Below are 12,442 nucleotides of genomic sequence, written 5' to 3'. Positions count from 1 at the left end.
TTGTGATCACATTTGAGTAATAGTCTTATTTAAGAATGTCTTGGTTTCTTTGTTTAGCAGTTGTGGGAATTTCATTAATTTTGAATTGCTTTGAGTAATGTTGCAAATTGGGAAAGAAGTACGTCAAGGCTGTATATCGTCACCCTGCTTATTTAACTTATATGCAGAGTACATCATACGAAATGCCGGGCTGGATGAAGCACAAGCTGGAATCAAGATTGATGGGAGAAATATCAGTAACCTCAGATATACAGATGACACCACCTTAATGGCAGAAATTGAAGAGGAACTAAAGAGCCTCTTGTTGAAGGTGAAAGAGGAGAGTGAAAAAGCTGGCTTAAAACTCAACATTCAAAAAATGAAGATCATGGCATCCAGTCCCACTACTTCGTGGCAAATAGATGGGGAAACAATGGAAACAGTAAGAGACTTTATTTTCTTGGGCTCCAAAATCACTGCAGATGGTGACTGCAGCCATGAAATTAAAAGACACTTGCTCCTTGAAAGAAAAGCTGTGACCAACCTAGACAGCATATTGAAAAGCAGAGACATTATGTTGCCAACAAAGGTCTGTCTACTCAAAGCTGTGGTTTTTCCAGTAGTCCTGTATGGATGTGAGAGTTGGACCATACAGAAGGCTGAGTGCCAAAGAATTGGTCCTTTTGAACTGTGGTGTTGGAGGAGACTTGAGAATCCTTTGGACTGCAAGGAGATCAAACCAGTCAGTCCTAAAGGAAATCAATCCTGAGTATTCATTGGAAGGACTGTCGCTGAAGCTGAGGTTCCAATACTTCGGGTACCTGCGTGAAGAGCTGACTCATTGGAAAAGACCCTCATGCTGGGAAAGATTGAAGGCAGGCAGAGAAGGGGATGACAGAGCACGAGATGGTTGAATGGCATCACCGACTCAGTGGACACAAGTTTGAGCAACCTCTGGAAGACTGAAGGACAGGGAAGCCTGGTATGCTGCAGTCCTTGGGGTCTCTCAACAACAATTTATAGGTCTTTTAAGGTTATAATCAATAGATATTTATAAATTACAGTGAGAGCAACTTGTTGAACAAATGTTTCTAATGTCCTAATATAACTACGATCAATTCTTTATCAGATTAAAAAAAAAAAACTGCATTTGTGTTTGGCCTTTTTATATGGTGCAAAAAGAACCTGAAGTCCATGGGGAAAAGTAGGCCATCAGTGGTCTTTAAGGCTGCTTTTAGTTGGGTATCCTGTAAACATTTGAGTATGACCTCAGTATTGGGATGTCTCATTATAAACTTCACACGTGTGCATGCATATTGCTTGAGCTTATATTGCTATTTGAATGTTTATTAAGTAATAAAGTCTGTGTTTTAGATAGATTTCATAGGAAAAGTTTTTTCCCTCTTCCTGTACTGTATTTTACACCCTGTTTGGAAACCGCTGGTTTATAGGGCTACAAATAGCTGATGTTTCTGAGATATGTTGTTAAATAACTGCTGGGTTCATTTTCCCCATTTTCATAGTGTACTGGAGAAGTGACAGTAGTGACCCAATCAGATTTTGTTTTTCATCTTGCCTTTTAGTCACATTTAATATAATGTGTATTTCCAGTTTACTGTTTCTGTCATGTTTTAACCGTTTATGAAGATCCCTGAGCACTGAGTGCCTGTTACATCAGATTCCCTCTCAGCTCTGAATCAACTTGCTGTGATATTGGAGCTTGGTCCTTTAAGCACTTCTCCATTGATTGATATTAAGTTTGTCAGTAGAGGATCTGAAGGGACTTTACACAAAGAGGGGTTTCTTGTTTCTTGCTGCTACTGCATGACCATGAGTGGCACAGATACAGGGACATCCAGTGGTTCTTTGCCCCAGGTGAGGGCCCAGAGTGGACAGAGTCTTGTTGAGCTCACAGCCCCAGCCCCAAATTTGTGGCCACCTCTCCATGTCCTGACACAGACATTGCAGTCCCCAGCTCCAGCACCCCACCTTTCCCTGTGCGGCTGCTTGCTCTATAGGTTGTTTCCCGTGGACCTCTCCGTGCAGATGCTGCTGGCAAGCAGCTTCTCAGCTCCCTTTGTGGGCTCACCTCCCAGCCACTTAGGCCCAGGGAACCCAACCTGACAGACTTCTTTACTATCCAGTAGGCTGCAACCTAGTATCTTCAACAAAGTTCAAGCCCTAGCTTTGGGGAAGGGCTCTCTACCTGGTTTGTTTTTTTGCTTCTGGTACTGTCTCCGCTCTTGAGTACTTTTTTAGAGTGCTCTTTACTTGTTTGTGTTTCTCCCTGTTATGATCATTCTTTATGTGAAACTTTCCCTGTTCAAATACACAGTTTTTTGGTTTGACCCTGATGCAGTGGGCTAAAATGAGATAAATTACATACTAAACATAAAAACTGTATGCAGATTAGTTATCATACTTTCAGCCTCATACACTTTGCATATTTGGCTCATCAGCTAGTTCATGGAAACTGGCTTTGTTATTAAAGGAATATATATATATACACCATGGTTGTAAACTCAGTTTATTGCTCCCCAAAGTTGTTTAGATGAGGGAATGGAGCAATTGTGTGTGTTTTCATAGTTTAATATCTCTCATACTTGAAACAGTCAGGAAGTGTCAAATGAGAACTTTCCGGTCTTATAAAGTTATTAGCATACTTATTGCTCAAAAAATTTCCACCTGGTCAGTTTTTGGAATAAATTAGCAAATGACAGGCAGGAGTTATCTTTTAAAAAATTCCCCAAGTAGGAGTTTGGGTTAAGAAAAAAAAACACCCACACTCCCAGAGGATGTGGGGCTGGTGAGGCAAGGAGACAGAAATGTTATCTTGAGTAACTTAGTAGTAGTAGTAACTTCTTAAATGGTTTGTTTGTAGACCTCTAAATTTGATTCTGTTTAACATTTTCATATTTGAGGTTTCTTGTGGATGTTTAAAATCACCTTTGCTAATGTTAAGATTCATCTCATATCTTTAGCAACACTTACCACATACCTGCAGTTATTGCTATTCAGTAGACTAAAATACCCTATTAATACTACATTCATTCCCAGGAATTTTTCTCAATTCACTGGTTACTGGATTTCTGACTTCCACTATGGTTTGTGTGAACCCTAGTTCCAGCTTTTTCTTTGAAGCTTAAAATGGATGAAGATAATGTTTCCAGAAGTTAAAGAAAATAATAAAAATAATCAGATTATTGATTCTGTAGCCAATAGTTTTTTGGTATCCAATAGCCTTTACACTGGCATGAAAGTAATGAATCTACATAGTGTATTAAATAAATAATGTATTTTAAATTAATAAAAGGACACCAAAGTCTGATTTGTGTTTAACTTTACTATTTGTGACAACTTTGGTAGGAAGATTATTGAAGATAAAACTGATAATCCTGACTTTGTAGATGATTATTTTCCCAGTGGAACGTTTATCCAGTTAGTATTTTAAGTAAAATTTTAAAAGCAAATGACATTTCTTGTGAAGGAGCCCATTAAAAAAAAATAAACCTAGCTTATAATTACTGTGTACACCATGAGTGCTTTTGAAAAGGAAAAATGTATTTTTTAATAAAGTTACAAGTAGAAATTTTTCTCCCTGCAGTGGAGAGAATGGTACCTTACATTTCTTTAAGTCTTTGACATATGAGATTGATTCAGTAAGGGTGTGATGTACTTGAGAAAGACTGTAATTACAAAGAGATGAACCTAATCATCTTAAAGAAACATAGAATTCTTTGCAATAGTAAAAGTAGTTGGGAAGAAAATAATTTGTAGTGTGTGTGTGTGTATATTAGTCACTCAGTCGTGTCCAACTCTTTGAGACCCCCTGAGAAGGAGCCCACCAGGCTTCTCTATCCATGGATTTTTCCAGGCAAGACTCTGGAGTGGGTTGCCATTTCCTTCTCCAGGGGATCTTCCAACCCAGGGATCGAACCCAGGTCTCCTGCATTGCAGGCGGATTGTTTACTGTCTGAGCCACCAGGGAAACCCAATTTATAGTATGTATTACTATCAAATACCTTTTTTTCCTGCTGGTTGTCTTCTGCAAGAAAATATAACATGAAATTGATGTGGCATATGTTGTATCTTACTAAAATAAAACTCAAATATATTATACAGTGTTGTAACTTAAGAGTTACATTTTTTAAAAGCCTCCTTTGGTTGACAGTATGGCAGTTAACACAGTAATTTTAATTTTCTTGGTGTACGGTTTGTATTCTTTTTAAGCATACTTTTCTGTGTTATTAATGGAGGTGAATTCCCAGGCTAATCACAAGTCTTTTTATTCACACAGTAAGCCTTAAATATTGTATTCTAGTAGCATGATGCCATGGAGGAAAGAAGGGTTTCCTAGTATTTTTTTTTTAATATTAGGCAAGCTTACTCTGCAGTTTAGAAATAATAGTTGTGGGTGGTGGTGGTTTGTTTGTTGTTGTTGTTTTTTGAGGAGGTGCAGAGGTTCCTTAAAACTTCATTTCCTTCCTTCTCTTTTCCCCTGCACTTCTTCCCAAATAGTCACTGTTTTCTTATTTCTGAGTCCCACTTTGCATCCTCACTCACATCCCCTATTGCAGGTGCTGGAGAATTCAGCTATGTGTTAAGGAAGATCTAAACTAATTTGTGATGTCTTAATTAGATGAAATATTGAATAGATAATAAAAAAAATGGATAATTTGGGGAAGGGTGTTAGAATAGAAGAGTCTTCAAAGAGAAAAACCACTCTATTGCTGTTACCTGAGTGCAACCTTTTATTATTTTTTTAAATTGTTTCTGTATTCAAGTCATAGTTTCTCTGAAAACTTGAACTCAAAACATTTCCCTAACTACACTTGTTACATTACAGCAAGTGTTCACGGGGTAGATGAATAGGAAGATGGGAGCCTTAGGTATAGTATGAATCTGTATGCTCAGGATTCCAGTAATGTCATCATCACTCTAATCTTTTCCAGTTATGTGGGCAAATTACCTTTTTTTCCCCTTTTTTACTTAAGTGACTTTGTGTTGAATTTCTAATCCTAATAAGAATCCTGATTTTAAGGGGAAATTAAGTACAAAAATGTAACAAGTTGTCAGTCCTCTCTGACATAAAACATACAGATAATCATGGGTTCAGATAAATTATGATATGTGTCAGTGAACTTTAAAGAAAAAATCATCTTGTCCAATAACTCACTTGACTACACCTCTGGATTCCAAGGCCTTGTCACTTAATACTGGAAAATATACATGTCCTCATCCAAATCTTTAGTTGATGGCCTGTTGAATGAAACTATTTTGTGGACAAATGTTTGATATTTACTGATGACCTAATGTAGTTTAGTGCTTCTGTGTTAAAACTGCTTTTACTACTTAACTGTGCTGGCAGTGAGAACACTGAATGCCTGTAAATACCAGGAATGTGAAATAAATCACTTGGGTAGGGAAAGAGCAGCGAAGAGCCAGAAAGCTCCTCCATGATTCCTTAGGTGCTCCCTTCTTGCTTGTTACTGCCATGGGGAGTTCTGGATCCATTATTGCTAGATCTTCTGGTTTTTCCAAGAACTAGAAATCATATGTGCATTGTCCCAATTTTTAAATATTGGCACTTAACTCAGAATGTCTGGGAGGATCCCCAAGACACATTGTGTCAGCCAAACAAAACATGTCTGGGAAATTTAAATTTATTCCTGGATATTTTGAGCAGTCTACAGTTTGCCAGAAACAGTACATGGAAAAACTCCTCCCCCAGAGTGAGATTTGGTTATGATTCCATCACTGTTACTGTGTTTCCCTTCTTCATTTGCATCTCTGAAAATAGTACCCTCCTGAAGGCATCTGGAAAGAGGTGTGTACAAATGGCTAATATGGTGGGAGGAGGGAAACAAGTCAGTCAGCTTTGGCACCTTCTTTAGAATAGAGAGCTCCCTGAGGTAACAAGTCCTGTTGGCAGATACCTAAGAAATCTCTTACTATCCTCCAGGTCTTGTATTTCTGCTATAGGACTCTATGCATTGTTTAATTTATCCTGAGGCCTGACAGATTTTTAACCAGTATTCTGAGTTTCAGGAACTGTTTCAACGTTATATATATCCAAGGGTGATTGTATATCAATGGAAAGACAGAGGAGAGCACATCAGATAATATTAGCTTGCAACCCTGTTAATTTGGTTTGGGTGATTATTTGAAAGAGTTAAAAATATACTTCTGTTAAAATTAGGTTGAAGAATGTCAGTATTCTTATTTAATTTTCTTGCATTATCTAAGAAGAATTCTTAAGTTTAGAATTAATTAGCTGTATTAGCTTTTGTAACAAATAGCCAAATACTAAGTTTAAAAATTAATGAAAGATTTTAACAAGTAAATAACCTTTTAAAAATAAGTTTTTAAAAAAATATTTATTTATTTGTTTGGCTGCATTGTGCTCATGCTCAGTAGTTGCAGTGTGGGTTTAGTTGCTCCAAGGCGTGTGGGATCTTAGTTCCTCAACCAGGGATTGAACTTGCATTCCCTGCACTGCAATGCAGATTCCTAACCACGGGACCACCAGGGAAGGCCCTAAAAATAAATTTCTTGTTAGGATAGTTTCAGATTTACAAAAGTATTGTGAAGACAGGACAGTGAATTCCCATTTACCCCATGATCAGTTTGTCATAGTTAATGAACCTATATTGATACAGTATCGCTAACTGAAGTCATACTTTATTTGCATTTTCTTAGTTTTTTATCTTAATGTTTTTTCTTCTTTCAGAATCCCATCTAGAACACTTTACACTTTGTTGTCATATCTCCTTAGGTTTCTTTGTGGTGTAATGAACTTCTCAGACTTTTTTGTATTTGATGACCTTAAGTTTTGAGCAGTTGAGTTCAGTTCAGTTACTCAGTCGTGTCAAGACTCTCTGTGACCCCATGGACTGCAGCACACCAGGACTCCCTGTCCATCACCAACTCCCAGGGTTTACCCAGACTCATGTCCATTGAGTCACTGATGCCATCCACCCATCCATCACATCCTCCGTCGTCCCCTTCTTCCGCCTTCAATCTTTCCCAGCATCAGGGTCTTTTCCAATGAGTCAGTTCATTGCATCAGGTGGCCACAGTATTGGAGTTTCCAGTGAACACTCAGGACTGATCTCCTTTGGGATGGACTGGTTGGATCTGCTTGCAGTCCAAGGGACTCTCAAGAGTCTTCTCCAGCACCACAGTTCAGAAGCATCAGTTCTTCAGCGCTGAGCTTTCTTTATAGTCCAACTCATATCCATACATGACTACTGGAAAAACCATAGCTTTGACTAGACGGACCTTTGTTGGCAAAGTAATGTCTCTCATTTTTAATATGCTGTCAAGGTTGGTCATAATTTTCCTTCCAAGGAGTAAGCATCTTTTAATTTCATGGCTGCAGTCACCATCTGCAGTGATTTTAGAGCCCCCCCAAAATAAAGTCTGTCACTGTTCCATTGTTCCCCATCTATTTGCCATGAAGTGATGGGACCAGATGCCATGATCTTCGTTTTCTGAATGTTGAGTTTTAAGCCAACTTCTTCGCTCTCCTCTTTCACTTTCATCAAGAGGCTCTTTAGTTCTTCTTCACTTTCTGCCATAAGGGTGGTGTCATTTGCATATCTGAAGTTATTGATATTTCTCCTGGCAATCTTGCTTCCAGCTTGTTCTTCATCTAGCCTGGTGTTTCTCATGATGTACTCTGCATATAAGTTAAATAAGCAGGGTGACAATATACAGCCTTGACATAGTCCTTTCCCAATTTGGAACCTGTCTGATGTTGCATGTCCAGTTCTAACTGTTGATTCCTGACCTGCATACAGATTTCTCAAGAGGCAAGGTTAGGTGGTCTGGTATTCCCATCTCTTTCATAAATTTTCCACAGTTTGTTGTGATCCACACAGTCAAAGGCCTTTGCATAGTCAATAAAGCAGAAATAAATATTTTTCTGGAACTCTCTTGCCCTTTTGATGATCCAGCACATGTTGGCAATTTGACCTCTGGTTCCTCTGCCTTTTCTAAAACCAGCTTGAACATCTGGAGGTTCACGGCTCACGTACTGTTGAAGCCTGGCTTGGAGAATTTTGAGCATTACTTTACTAGTGTGTGAGATGAGGGCAATTGTGCGGTGGTTTGAGCATTCTTTGGCATTGCCTTTCTTTGGGGCTGGAATGAAAACTGACCTTTTCCAGTCCTATGGCCACTGCTGAGTTTTCCAAATTTGTTGGCATATTGAGTGCAACACTTGCACAGCATCATCTTTTAGGATTTGAAATAGCTCAACTGGAATTCCATCACCTCCACTAGCTTTGTAGTGATGCTTTCTAAGGCCCACTTGACTTCACATTCCAGGATGTCTGGCTCTAGGTGAATGTGAGTGATCCCATCATCGTGATTATCTGAGTTGTGAAGATCTTTTTTGTACAGTTCTTCTGTGTATTCTTGCCACCTCTTCTTAATATCTCCTGCTTCTGTTTTGAGAAGTACTGGTGAGGTATTGTAAAAATCTCTCAATTGAAACTTGTCTGATGATTTTTTTCTTGATTAGACTGAAGTTATAGTTTTTTGGCAGGAAGACCAAGCATGTAAAGTGCTGTTGTCGTAACAGTCATGTTACAGGTACATATTAACGATGTGATCTAACACTGTTGATGTTGACCTTGATTACCTGGCTCAGTAGTGTTTGTAGGTTGCTCCAATGTAATGTCACTCTTTTTTTCACCCTTCCCATGATGTACTCTTTGGAAGGAAATCACTACACTTAAGATGTGGGAAGGTAGGTTCTGCCTGCTTGATTATGGTGTCTGGATAAATTAATTGTAATTCTCTTTATTTTTGGTTACTCTGGATCTTTGTTGCTGTGTGCAGGCTTTCTCTAGTTGCAGCAAGCAGGGCCTGCTCTTGGTTGCGATGCTTGGGCTTCTCACTGCAGTAGCTTCTCTTATTGCAGAGCATGGGCTCTTAAGTCCATGGGCTGCCATAGTTGTGGCTTGAGGACTCTAGAGGGAGGGCTTAGTAGTTGTGGCACATGGGGTTAGTTGCTCCACAGCATCTGGGATCTTCCCTGACCAGGGATTGAATCTGTGTTCCCTGCATTGGCAGGCAGATTCTTACCCACTGTACCACCAGGGAAGTCCTTGTAATTTTTTTATAATGGGAAGTTTGTCTCTTTTGCCACATTTATTTACATCAATATGGATTCATGGCTATGTTTTATGCCTTGGGTTATAATTTAATACTATTGTACTTTGTTGCTCAAATCGTTCCAGTTTGGGGCATTGGCAGCTCTTTGATTTGACTCGTGTGTCCTTTTGGATTACTTCCTCTGCCTACCATTTCTCTGTGTGTGTGTGTGTGTTAGCACAATAAGCCTTTCTATCTAGGAATAAAAAATTGTTTTTAATAGAGGTTAAGTTTTAAACACAAGTAATCTTTCTATTTTTATTCTCTTGCTAACCCTAAAACTCCATAATAACTAGCAAAATTCCACTATTATGGTTATGCCCTATTCTCGACTTTCTTTATTCTGGTACTTTCACAGGCATTGGTGAATATTACCTTGGAAGTGAATATTGTCAAGACAGAAAATCCCAGAAGATTTTGAAGTTCTTGAAGCAGTGAAAAATGCCTATGCTTGCTACGGGAAAAGTTAGCAGAAAAAGGAGTTTTTAGGCTCATGGATATATTTTTTAAGAATACTGCAGAAAAATTCCTTCAAAGGAATATTTAAGTATTTTTTAAAAATCTTTTAAACATACATTTATTTTACTTTTGATCAACTTTAATACTTTTTGGTTATATAAAACTTATTTCCAGGGATTGGACCCTAATATATAATCTGTCTGTAGAGTTTTATTTATTAGGAGCCAATGAAGTCATTGTTTGGAGTGAGGTTACTCACTGATGGCAATTATTCATAGAAATGTAATAGTCGTTAGCATCCTCTGACAGTCAGTTCTGACATGGTTATCTGTGTAGTTGAAACATTCTTTAAGTCAGATAAGATGCTTCTGTGTTACTAGTTTTTCTTAACTCTCTAGTACATAATATTAATAGTCTCTTTCCATTTTGTAACTATTCCCTTTAAGTTAAAAATTACATTCTTTTTATTTAAAAATCCGAGCAATACGAAAGTGTCATCCTCCCTATCCTGTTCTACTCTTCCCTCCAGAGATAACTAGTTGCAAAATTGTATCTTTGTAGACATTTTCCATGCATTCACTTAAATGTAATTCTTTATATGTTTGTATTTAAATAGTGAGATAATATAAATATTGTTCTGTGCTGTATTTTTTTTCATCTAATAATATATACTGATCATTTTATGTCAGTAAATTCAAAACTACTTCATTCTTTTTAAATAAAACATTTAATAATGAGCACATACCATAATTTAGGGCTTCCCTGGTGATTCAGGTGGTAAAGTGTCTGGCTGCAATGCAGGAAGACCTGGGTTCGATCCCTGGGTCGGGGAGATCCCCTGGAAAAGGAAACGGCAACCCACTCCAGTTTTCTTGCCTGGAGGATCCCATGGACAGAGGAGCCTGGTGGGCTACAGTCCATGGGGTCACAAAGAGTTGGACATGACTGAGTGACTTTACTATACCTATACCATAATTTATTAAACAATCTATCACTGACATTTAAGTTTTATAATTTTTGTCATTTTGCAGAGTGAAATGGTAGCTCCTTGCTGCTCTTAGTCTTACATTCCTGACAGCTGGGGCGGTATGAAAATTTCTTTTTCATAGACTATGCTTTGCGATGGAGAAGCCTTTCAGAAGGTTTTATTTTCCATCTCTGATTCAAGGTTGTAAAGGAGCTACCGCTGAAATGGTTTTCAGATAGTTTCTGTTTTAGGAGTATTTTGTTAAATCTTCATATCAGGTGCCTCTGAATTGATAGTTAATATTTTCTGGAAAAAATATGATTTCAAACCATTAATGTTTTAAGCAGTGTTAAATATATTGATCAGTATTTTCCATTAGTTTCAAATTGATTCTATGAATATGATGCATTAAAATCAGGAAATTCAGACAGCTACAGATCTGTGTGTTATATGACGCTGATCTGTTTAAAATTTAAATTCTAAAATAATTGAGTCATATTACATAATACACATTGTCTTTGTGCTTCATGTTCAGTCATTTAAAAATACTAAAATAAGGACTAATTTGTAGTTGGGAAATGGATGATGCTTAATATAGGTTATTATATGATACAAAATACTTGAACGTGTTAGAAAGGCTTGAGAAAGTTATTAATTCTCTCTGAATTCAGCAATCCTTATTTGAAATCATTGAAGCCAGATGTGATTCAGAATTCAAAATTTTATGACTTTTCAAAAAGTTATATGGTGCATGTCCTATGTTGTACACAATACCTTCAGAGAGGGGCTTTGGGTTGCCCATAGACATATAGCAGGATATATGAATATTCTCAGTAAGTGGGTAAAAGCTGTGAAGTATTTCTTTTTTTTTAATTGGATAATATTCAACTATATGGATATAATACATTCTATTTGCCCATCTACTCCATCTAATGGACATTTGACTTGTTGCCAGTTAGTGTTGCTGTGAACATTCATATACGTTTCTTTTTATCAACATGTTTATATTTGTTGGGGTGCTTTGCTAGTAGAATTGCTGGTTTAGATAGTGAATTTATGTTTACCGTTTTATGAAACTGCCTGATTATTTGTCACAAGTGGTTGTTGGTACCATTTTACATTCTTCCCAGCACTGCATGAGGGTTCTAGTATCTCTAGATTCTCATCAAAACTAAGTATTGTCTGTCTTTAATTACAGCTATTCTAGTGGATTTGTAGTGCTATCTTGTGGTTTAATTTGCATTTCCCTAGTAACTAATGCGGAGAAGGCGATGGCAACCCACTCCAGTACTCTTGCCTGGCAAATCCCATTGATGGAGGAACCTGATAGGCTGCAGTCCATGGGGTCGCTAGGAGTTGGACACGACTGAGCGACTTCACTTTCACTCTTCACTTTCATGCATTGGAGAAGAACATGGCAACCCACTCCAGTGTTCTTGCCTGGAGAATCCTAGGGATGGGGGAGCCTGGTGGGCTGCCGTCTATGGGGTCGCACAGAGTCGGACATGACTGAAGCGACTTGGCAGCAGCAGCAGCAGCAACTAATGATATTAAATATCTTTTCATGTGCTTTCTAAGTCATTTGTTAATCTTTGGTGGACTGTCCATGTAAAACTTCTGCCCATTTATTTTAGGAGAGGGTGGTCTTTTTTTTATTATAGCATTATAATAGTTCTTTATGTATTCTGGATGCAAGTCCTGTATCAGGTATGTTATTTGCAAAAATTTTCTCCCAGCCTAAGCCTTTCTCCAGGTCTCTTGAGGTGCAGTTAATAAATAAAAGTGTATTTATTTGGGGTGTGCATGATGATGATTTGATATACATACACATTATGGAATTATTACAGTGGAAGTAATTTAGCCTATCCGTCACCT

At 37.8% G+C, this 12,442-nt stretch overlaps 1 protein-coding gene across 1 annotated transcript in view; it reads left to right on the top strand.

The window, feature by feature from the left end:
* Window positions 1–12,442, top strand: part of ZNF292 (zinc finger protein 292) — a 93,681-nt gene that overhangs the window by 18,676 nt on the left and 62,563 nt on the right. The window lies entirely within an intron of this gene.

The sequence above is a fragment of the Capricornis sumatraensis genome, chromosome 13 (assembly GCF_032405125.1).
Source record: "Capricornis sumatraensis isolate serow.1 chromosome 13, serow.2, whole genome shotgun sequence".
NCBI classification, from domain to species: Eukaryota; Metazoa; Chordata; class Mammalia; order Artiodactyla; family Bovidae; genus Capricornis; species Capricornis sumatraensis.
The sequence above is the reverse complement of the archived record's forward strand: the minus strand, read 5'-3'. Positions and strand labels throughout refer to the sequence as shown.